The 10,717-nt window shown below is 42.4% G+C and overlaps 1 long non-coding RNA gene across 1 annotated transcript; it reads left to right on the plus strand.

Annotated features, from left to right (window-relative positions):
• The first annotated feature begins 814 nt into the window (after window positions 1-814).
• Window positions 815-9,401, plus strand: LOC130833849 (uncharacterized). The gene is made up of 3 exons (XR_009048561.1): window positions 815-895; window positions 2,576-2,669; window positions 9,278-9,401. It is a non-coding gene; the product is annotated as an uncharacterized LOC130833849 (long non-coding RNA).
• The last annotated feature ends 1,316 nt before the right edge of the window (window positions 9,402-10,717 follow it).

The raw sequence follows: 10,717 nt of genomic DNA on the forward strand, positions 1-10,717 counted from the left end.
CATGACCTTATTATTTTATTCGGGAGGGAGGGGTCAAGTTGAGAAGCCAAATTTATACAAATAAGGAGTGTGACAGAACAGCTTCGGGTTTGAAATTGGAGGAGGGGTGTTGGTCACGCCCCATCTTCCTCATTGGCAGCTGGAGTTTCTCATTAATTTGGATCCCTTGAAATTGTAATGACTGTGTTTGCAGGTATTTCTGAGACATCATTTAGATTCCTTTAAACTGAGGTGAAATGTTAAAATAAAGAGGAACTCAACTGTCTCTCAAGATGAAAAAAGAATCTACCGGCTATTGTCTGACCTCCTCGGTGCCTGATTGACTCGTAGAAAACACATCTCCATGGGAACAGATAAATGTCTGCTTTTCATGCCGTGAAATAACCAACTCAGCCTGTGGAGCTTCACCAACCTAGCACTTTATTTGGACGGCTGTAAGCAGCCTCTCCCTTTTCATGTTCAGCCAAATTATCTGCCAGAATTTCTTTTCAAGTCTATGGAGGAAAAAAAAAAAAAAAGAGTTTCCTCCCCCATCCCCCCTCTGCATGGAATTAATTACTGTATTTTCATCTGGGAGGGTGGGAGAAAATACACACTGAGCTGGAATAGCACTCAAAACAACGGCTGGCGTGTTGTATCTGCCTGGTGTCTATTAGCTGTTGGTAATTTTTTTTAAGGTATCGCGGTCTGCTGTAGTATTTGGGTAATGTCAGCGGGATAAGGAAACAGCCTGGGAGGCAGGGCCGGGGACTGGCTGTTTTGGATTGTTTGTTTACAGTCGTGCCAGTGTTGGGCTGTGTGACCTTAGGCAAGTGGGGAGCAGTGCTGTTTTAATATTGGGATCTGAGAAATGGAGATGAGGAGAAGGGTAGGAAAAATTGCCGGAGAGTCTCAGGTATCTGCCTCCCCTCCCCTAACATCCCCCACATCTGCCATTTTAACTCCCTGATCACTGATCCGTGCTCTGTGCCAACAAAAACTCAGAAACGGCTCTCGGGAGAGCTGGGGTTTTCTCCAGTGATTCCAGACACTTTTGCTTCTGTTACTGGTTTAAAATACCACCGGAAGCAGCCTTTTCTGATGAGATTACAGCACTTCTGGTCTAGTTTCTGAAGCAGAGGGGAAAAAAATAACTGAAAAGGAAATAAAAGAAAAAATGGAGGTGAAATATATATATATATATATACACATACACACCCCCCCACCCCCATATAGATATATATATATGTGTGTGTGTTGTTTTTTTTTCAACACAGAAGGTGGAAATGTTAAGGGGAAAATGTCTTAGCCTGCTTGGTTCTAAAACTGGGCACAAGAATGTGCGTGTGGGTTATTTTATTGGAATCCATTCACCCGTTCCTATTATGCTCTCCTTTGTCGTTCAAGCTGTTTGTGCCTTTGTCTCTCTCCTCTTCCTCAGCACCTCCACCCACCCACCCAACAAGTCTGAACAGGAAATGTTTAAAGACCGGTGAACTACAAACCCACTAGACATTTTTCAAAAGAAACCAGGTTAAAGATACCTGCAGTTGATGCAGCAATCAAGTCTCAACCCCAGCTCTTCCATGGACATGATTCCTAAAAATATCAAAACCACAGTGGTCTTTATCTGGACCAGCTGCTTCTGATGTCGGGAAGGAATGTGGCACATCAAGTGTGTGAACACTGCCTCTATTGTATCCAAACAGGCTGATTGAAGCCTGGATAACTGGCATGTAACCTTCTCTGTTAATAGTGTAGACAGATATGTGAATTAGCTGAATCCCTCCAACATATGCCACGCATTAGCTAAAGAGGCTTACAATTCTCCAAACATCACGGCTAACTATTACACCAATAATTGGGCTTTAGAACCTGATAACTTTGGAGGGAAATCAATAAATAATAGGGAAGCTCCACACTGCCTGTGAATCAGAAGTGCTTCTATAATCTTATTACAAGTCCAGCACTGATAGTGGTGTTCATTGATCATTTTGGGGGTTGAGGGTTCGGGGGTTTGGGACCGTGTGTTTGTGTGTGTGTGTGTGTGTGTGTGTGTGTGTGTGTGTGTGTGTGTGTGTTGCTAATGCTGAGTTTCTGGAGACTGATAAATTAGAGGAGTTTCTGTTTCATTTCTGTAGTCACTAAGGTGTGTGAATAGCAGTGTACATTTGCCATGTGCTGTTTGACTATCTTGTAAAGGAAGAGACATACCCTGAATGAAATAGAGTGAAACCCTGAATTAGGCTGTTTAGAACTGTGCATTTCTATGTGTGGTTAGTCTCACATCAATTTCTAAGACTAGAGGAAGTACCATAGGATGATGGTTAAGAAAATAAACTGCTGTCAGACTGCTGGGGCTTGAAGCACAGCTCTCCCACATATACTAGCCTGTGACCTTGGGCAACTTGTCCAACCTCTCTGTGCCTCAGTTTTGACATCTGAAAAATAGGAAGAATAATAATTCCTAGCCCCCTGGGACTTCGTAAGGATTAAATAACTTGTATTCAGAAAATATTCAGAAGAGTAGAGTATAAGGAAGCATTTCCCTTTTTCATTTAATGAATATGCACTGAAAGTGTTTTTCAAACTTCAGGTTGTGACCTACCAATAGGTGATGAAAGCCATCAGCGGGTCCCAACCATCACCGTCTTTATAGAATGAAATGGAGTACGTGACACATAGGAAGGGTAAGTACTGCTTTATAAAACTTTCTGATACATATATGTGTGCTATAAATATAAGTGTGTGTGTTGTATGTGCGCATGCTGGATCTCAGTGTAAAAATGTATTTCTTTTAGGGGGCCAAGTTTTTTTTAAAAATGTGAAAAACCTGCCATCAAATAATTTAAACCTAGAAACAACCTAAATGCATCCATAGGAAATTGGTTCAATAAATTAAGCTACAGTCGTACAATGGATTACCAGTCATTAATAAGAAAGAGGTCAACTTCCATGTGCTGATTTGTATATCAGATACTCAGAAATATTCTGTAAAAATAAAAGGCAATGCAGGGTGTATTTATTACTATCCTATTTATATACAGAAAAAGGGCTTTATTGTGTGCATGTATGTGTGTGTGTGTGTTTTACTATCAATATATTGAACCTCAATCTGCTGTCAGACCCTGTGCTAAGTGGAGTCTGTCTTCCCTGGGGTTCGCTTGCCCAGTGCCTGGTACCACCCTCCATCCAGCTGAGCCACCAGAGGCCTTGGGGCCGTCATTGACGTGCCTCTGTCTCTTGCTCATCGTTAGGGATCCAATATCCATTCTTTAGGCTTCATCTTGAATCCCCCACCCCTGTTCCAAACTACTGTCATCTCTCTCCTGGGCAGCCAAACTCTTAACTAGTCTCCCTGTAGGCGCCTAACTAGTCCCCTTAGTCACCTAACGAGTCGCTGTGCATGCACTCTTGCCTGCCCCGAACCCATCTTCCCAGTGTAGCCAGACCAACCCCCTCCCCACCTTGCTTCAATTCTTGCCATGCCACCCCAGGGCTCTTGGGACAAACACCCAAATTCTGTAATTACCTTAGTTTCCTGCTGATTCTGTAACAAAGTATAGGAAACTAGGCAGCTTAGAACAACAGAAAGGTATTGCCTAACAGTTCTGGAGCCTAGAAGTCCAAAATCAAGGTGTCGGGAGGGCATGTTCCCTCTGAAAGCTGTAGCGGAGAATCTTTCCTTGCCTCTCCCTAGCTGCCCTCAGTCCTTGGCATCCTTGCTGCACGACTGCATCACTCCAATCTCTGCCTCTGTCATCTCGTGGACTTCCCTTTGTGTGTCTGTGTCTTAGGGCCCACCCTGCTCCAGTATGACCTCATCTTAACTAATTACACCTGCAACAACCCTATTTTCAAATAAAGTCACATTCTGAGGTGCTGGGGGCTAGGACATCAATATATCTTTTTGAAGTTCCATAACACAGGCCTTTTTCCGATGGCCCAGGCTGCCTCCTGCCACTGAAACACTGCTCAGGTGTTCTGCTTTCCCTGATTAGAATGCTCTTTCTTCCCCCCGCAACCTCCACTCCCATTTCACCTCCAGATTTCAACTCCTGTCCCTCAGAGAAGCCTTTCTCAAATGCCCCAACCCAAGGACCAAGCCAGATTTTCTCAGATTATCACATAATTTCATAACGCCACCCACTTCTCATTTGTCTCACTTGTCACAGCTGCAGTTTCTCATTCACCTGTTTGTTTGTTGAAGGTCTGCCCCTCCACAAAGCCGTCAGCTCTTGGAAGGCAGGAGCTGGGTCCCACCTTTTTATCCTCACCTCTTAGCACAGTACATAGTGCCTGGGGGTGTTCGGCGTCATATTGGTGCAGGGATGGATGGATATATCGGCTGGATGAGGGACTAAATGAACGACACAGATGTTTCTAACATTCAGTTCATACATGTGTCATATTTTTGTAGATTTCCCTCTTCTAGACATTTCTCGTAAAAGGAATTATCCAACAGGTGGCCTTTTATGACTGGCTTTTGACACTCAGCATAACGTTTTCAAGGTTCTTCCATATTGTAGCATTATCAGTACTCGATTCTTCTTTATTTCCAAATAATATTCTGTGGTGTGCGTAGTCCACATTGTATTTGTCCATCCATCAGTTGATGGACATTTGGCTTGCTGTCACTTTTTGCCTCTTGTGAATAGTGCTGCTATGAACATTGAGTACAGGTTTTTATGTGGATATATGTTTTCACTTCTCTTGAGTGTATACCTAGGAGTGGAATTGGTGGGTCACATGATATCTCTATTTAATTTTTGAAGCGCTTCTAAACTGTTTTTCAAAGTAGTTGCACCATTTTACATTCCCACCAGCAACATATAAGGGTTCCTTTCCAATTTCTCCACATCCTCACCAACACTTGTTATTTCCACCTTTTTTTTTAATAGCCATTCTAGTGGGTCTGGCTTAATTTTTTTTTTTTTTATTGGCTTTCCAACACCCTGACAGATGGTCTTAATTTTTTGGGGTTGCCATTTGAGATACTCATGAAAGCTACAGTACAGCTCCTTAGAAAAATGTACATGTGCATATAAAAAAAAAGTGCCTATAATTTCAAAGATTTCATAGACTTCTCCAGAAATCATCCATTATCTAGTGGGGGGGGGGGAATGTCTGCGGACCCCAGGTTAAGATCAGAAGATCCCAGCGGGAAAAAAATGGCTGATTCAGTCACAGATATAGAGAGAAGTGGAGCACTGAGGTCCAGCGCCTGACCCAAGGTGACCCAGTTAGTCAAGAAGGCAGAAGAGAGGCCGGGCTGAAGCACCAGGCTCCAGAATCTTCCTGTGGGTTCTTATGTAGATATGGCCTTAGTTGAATCATTTAAAAAACCTTGTTGAAACTCTTTATAGATGAGTGTCCTCCTCTATACAAGGAGGAAAATAGAAGCTCCCTCAAGTTGGTATTGTTGAAAGGATTAAATGAAATAATGTGTGCTGTGTCTGCACGAGATAGCAATTATTAATATTAGCATAGTGTCACCTCTTCCCCTGATGACCAGGGCTGTTGGCTTACAGCAGTAGCAGCCATAGGTCAAATTTAAATATGTTTTCTTTGGCCCACAGAGTGTTTTTATAAATGGGAACATCTCTTCTTTTAAAATGTGTATTTTCAGGGACTTCCGTGGCCATCCAGTGGTTAAGACTCCGCGCTTGCACTGCAGGCAGCGCCAGTTCAATCCCTGGTCGGGAAACTAAGATCCCACATGCTACACGGCATGGCCAAAAAATAAAAAAAAAATTTTAATAAAACAAAATGTGTATTTGCAGCTTCTATGGATAAATCAGAAGATCTGGCAACACTGGGATCATATTTTCAAGCAGGTAGAGCCAAGGGGCAGCTGCCACTTTAGCATTCTCCTGTTTAGCCCAGTCCCCAGCCCTCCCTACTGTATCACATTTAGCTTGCTTCACTTGTATTTCACCCTTGTTGGCAACTGAATTTGTCAGTTAAGCTCCCAGCAGAAAACATTTAGCATCCTGAAATAGAGTAGCTATCCAAGGAGAGTTGAACAAAGGGAGGATTTCAAAGATGTGAGCAGGGTTAAGAGAAAAGGGCAAGAGATGAACACCCTGAGGCTAGAGCAGAAGCACAAAGCTGATGCTGCCCAAGACCAGAAGAGGCAAAAGAAGGTCGTGGTTACCAGGACCTGAAGAAAGTAGCAGTAGGGAAAAGCCCCCTGATAAGGCATGATGGCCTTCAGTAGAGGGAAGCAGCTAACCTGGGTCAGGGAGAAAATTAGGGAAAGAAACACCCCAACCCCACGCTCCCCCTTCTACCAATCTTCACAGGTGCATTTCCATTGGCCAAACCAGGGAGCAGGAAAGTCTGTTAATTGAGTCCAGAAAAGGCACTCACAGAGCGGGGAGGGAAGGCTGAAGGACAGATGGAGGGGTGAGGGGGGGATGAAAAATATTTAATGTATCATCTTTGATTTTTAAATTCTTCCTCATTATTATTATTAGTTATTAATACCATTACATCACAAACCACCCTCTTCATTACTCATCTTTTAGATCTCAGTTCCTGTATATTTTTAGACCATTTCCACTCAGCAACGTAGAACTGAACCCCTTCTTTGTTCCTCCCCACTGTACTTCATTCACGTTCCTATCATTCACCCAGCAATTATACTTAATGGTTGTCCAGGTCGCCACTGCCCACGGAAGACAGGAACTGTCTTATTCATCTTGAAAATCTCAGAACCCAGCACTCTGTCAGACATATAATAACTATTAAAAACCCCAAGATTGTGGGTGGATTTCCATGCATTGTTCTAGTAATAAAGGAGACACCTGAAAAGTGAGGGTGGGAAAAAACGTCATCATCAACTATTCTCATCTACATCCTTATTTGAATGACGGGAACAATCATTCACCAGGTCAACAGAATAAAATAGTAACAGTAAGAATAATGTTAATGAGTGTTTTTGAGTCCTCACTATAGGCCAGTTACTTTATCCATGCATTATCATGTTTAAATCTTTCAACAATACCGTTAAGTCATGTAATATTATTATCCCTATTTTGCAGGGGAGGAAACTGAAGTATAGAGAGAGTAATTATCTAAGGGCAGTTTTAGAGTCAGGACTGGCCATCAGATCTGGATGGACACAGTCTCCAAACAGAAATACCCCCTCTTCATGGTTAAAATAGCTGTAACTTATTATATCACCTCTCGTATTTGGAAGCTGCACTATACATCTGTTATCAACATGTATCAGAATTTTGGTTATGCACCAAATAGAGACCCAGTTTCAACAGTGGCTTAAGTATAGGTAAGGGTTGTTTCTTCCATATGATAAGAAGTTCAGAGGTCAGCTACTGCTGGCTTTGGTTCATTGGCTTGAGGATGTAGAGGCTGAGGTTTCAGACATGTTCTTGGATTTGCCCTCTAAATCACAAAATGGCCACTTTTGCTCCAGCGATCACTCCCATGTTCCAGGCATGAAAAGAGAGAAAGGTAATAGAATGCAAAATAGCTTCTGCTAGTTAGATAAGGCCTCTTTAGAGAGCATTCCCAGGTGCCTCATTTGTATTTTCTGGTCTCACTTCAAGAATCACTCCTTTTGGCAAGAGAGACTAGGATATAGATATACTGAACAGGAGATATTGATGGCCTCAGCAGTATGGAGGTCCTGTTCTTAAAGAGGAGAGGGGAATGAGTGGTGGAGAGGCAATTAGCATTCACTGCCACACTTCAAGTATCTCTTTCTACCTATCCGTATCTTTTTTTTTTTTCTGGTTGCATTGGGTCTTCATTGCTGCGCACAGGCTTTCTCTAGTTGCGGCGAGCAGGGGCTACTCTTCCTTGTGGTGCGCAGGCTTCTCATTGTAGTGGCTTCTCTTGTTGTGGAGCATGGGCTCTAGGTGCGTGGGCTTCAGTAGTTGCAGCACACAGGCTCAGTAGTTGTGGCGCATGGGCTTAGTTGCTCCAAGGCATGTGGGATCTTCCCGGACCAGGGAGTGAACCCGTGTCCCCTGCATTGGCAGGTGGATCCTTAACCACTGAGCAACCAGGGAAGTCCCTGTATCTATATCTTTAAATATTTATGCTTTACTCCAGGGGTTGACAAACTAGGCCCACTGCCTGCTTTTTTTTTTTTTTGAATTCTGAGATCTTTTATTTGTTTCCATGTAAATATCAATATTATTAGCTATATTATTAATATTAATATTAATACTCTCTGAGAGCCAGGAGAGCACTAAATACAAAACTATGGCTTAAAATAGGGGACCTGCCCGATATGCTTAAGAACAAATTACACTTTGAATCAAGACTGGAATCCCGTAAGCCATTCCCTAAACAGAACGTCATTAATTAACAATTGGCAACTGCCCTCAAAGGAATCACCAAAAAGCCTGAGGGAAAATGTTAGCTTGTCCAAGAGAAAAAACTCCATACAGTAAAAGAGAAGAGTATACATATCGACTCACAGCAACCAGTACATAGGTATTTACTATGTACATTCACAGTCAGCATCACGAGCATAAGATTCTAAAATGACCATTCAACAAGAGAGGAAAAAAGCAAGACGCAAAAATGGGAAATTAGTTGCCCAAAGCCCCATGGCTAGTTAGTGACTGAGTCAAAGTTAGAATTCTAATCTCCTGACTTTTCATTTCCACAAAACTCCACTGTTTTCAGAGAAAGGTTAATTATCCCTTTGAAGGAATGATTTAAAGGGGACAGACATATTTTGATGGGTGGAAGCTGGGGGAGTGAGTCCAGTGGATGGCAGAAATGATCCTGTGTGGCTGAAGCATGCCAGCATGGGAAAAGCAGGCCATGTGTGGGCACCTGTGAGGAGGGGCCATAACAACCAAGACAACCCACCCGCAAAACAAGTAAGCTTCGGCCTGGAATGTGTATGTCCAGAAGAAATACAGTCAGAAATTCCAAACTTAAAAAAGTAAACACACAGTTTCTTAAATATTATCTATATTCATAAACAGTTCCACTGCCTGCTTTTGTAAATAAAGCTTTGCTGAGAAACAGCCACACTCGTTTGTTCATCTATTGTCTACAAAATGGTGTTTTCACACCACCAGGGCAGAGTTTAGTAGTTGCAACAGCGGCCATCAGGCCCACAAAGCCTAAAATAGTTAATATCTGGCCCTTTACAGAAAAAGTTTGCCAACCCCTATTTTACAATCTCCTTTTTTATCTTTGGAAAAACACATTGTACCTCACTGTGACTCATTTGCTGAAATGAGGACAGGCCCAGATCTGACAGGTGAGCCAGTAAGCAGCCCCCATCACAGTTTCATCATTCCTGCTGTAGCTCCAGTTAACAAAGACCATTCAAGGGGCATCTGAGACGAAGAGGCGTTCCCACTGGCATCTGCTGCGAGGTCTGAGAAACCCGACGTCATCTTCCAGCATCTCTCATGATGATGGCAATCATGTGCGCTAAAGAACGAACACTTTCGCCTCCAGATGCCCACAGACGTTCCCGGGGACTCAGACACGGGAACAATCTAAAATTATCCAGCTTTGTATGCCATGGAAATAGTCTCATTCAAAGGCAACTTCGTATTTGTTGGGATAATTACAACTTTGATAAGTACAAATTATCTGAGGAGTCATTTCTGTGAAGAATTATGCACAAGTCCTAGAGTATTGGTTAAAGAATATTTCATAGCAAATCACTATAGATTGAGACAAATCAAAAATATGTGTGTACCTAAAGGCACATAAAATTCTGCACGCTATTCTTTCATTCAGTGCTTAATACAGGACAGACATATTTTTGCCGCAGATTTGAACCTGAATAACTCAGAGACCACAACCTTTCCGTTTGCCAGCTTCCTGGCATTGCCACGTGGCTGTACCACATACAGTGTATATAGCTCACTCAACCTGATAGCTCTGAAACTGTGTTTCTTGACTGCTTTGTAATTTGAGAGGAAATGCACAACATAAATTTGTGATCAGACTTTTTCAATATCTTGTGTCACAGTATCTTAAATTCATACAATTCAAATTTTTATCATGTTGATTGTACTGTATTTAATTTGAATTTGCGGCTCCCAGACGAATAGAGGATACAGATATCAGTCTGAAATGCTTTGGGTTGAACTACCTGTCCATATATCGCACGATTTCTGAAACATGGCACTTTTGACGTTTGGGGCTGTGAACGTCTGGGTTGTAGGGGATTGTCCTGTGCACTGCAGGATGGTTAGCACCATTCCTGGCTTCTGCCCACTAGTTGCCAGTACCAAATCCCCCCTCCACCCACTGTGACAACCGAAAATGTCTCCAGGCAGTGTCACATGTTTCTTGGGAGGCAACATCACCCCTGGTTGAGAATCGGAACTATAATATAGTGTGTTCCAGAGCATTTGTTTTGGACGCAGATCCAGAGTCTCTACTATTTACTAGCTGTGGGAGTTTAAGCATGATTTAACCCCTGTTAAATCAGACCTCAGTTTTCTCTCTGAAACGTATATATAATAACAGTTTTATTTCATACGATTGTAGAATGAAATAATACAAATAAAACAATAACTTCTCAAGACATGGTGGGTTTCCTAATTTTATGATCATTACTGGTTATCAGTATATCTTCTGGTGGCAGAGTCCCCACTCTGGGCTTTGTAGAACAGACTTGTGAACAGCATAAACAATTAGCCCGAGCTGGGACTGATGTAAAAAGCTTGTGAGCTGATGAAATAAAGTCTTTCTTTCCAAGTGAAAAGAAAAATTGGATTTCACAAGC

This window comes from Hippopotamus amphibius, chromosome 12, assembly GCF_030028045.1.
Source record: "Hippopotamus amphibius kiboko isolate mHipAmp2 chromosome 12, mHipAmp2.hap2, whole genome shotgun sequence".
Lineage (NCBI taxonomy): Eukaryota > Metazoa > Chordata > Mammalia > Artiodactyla > Hippopotamidae > Hippopotamus > Hippopotamus amphibius.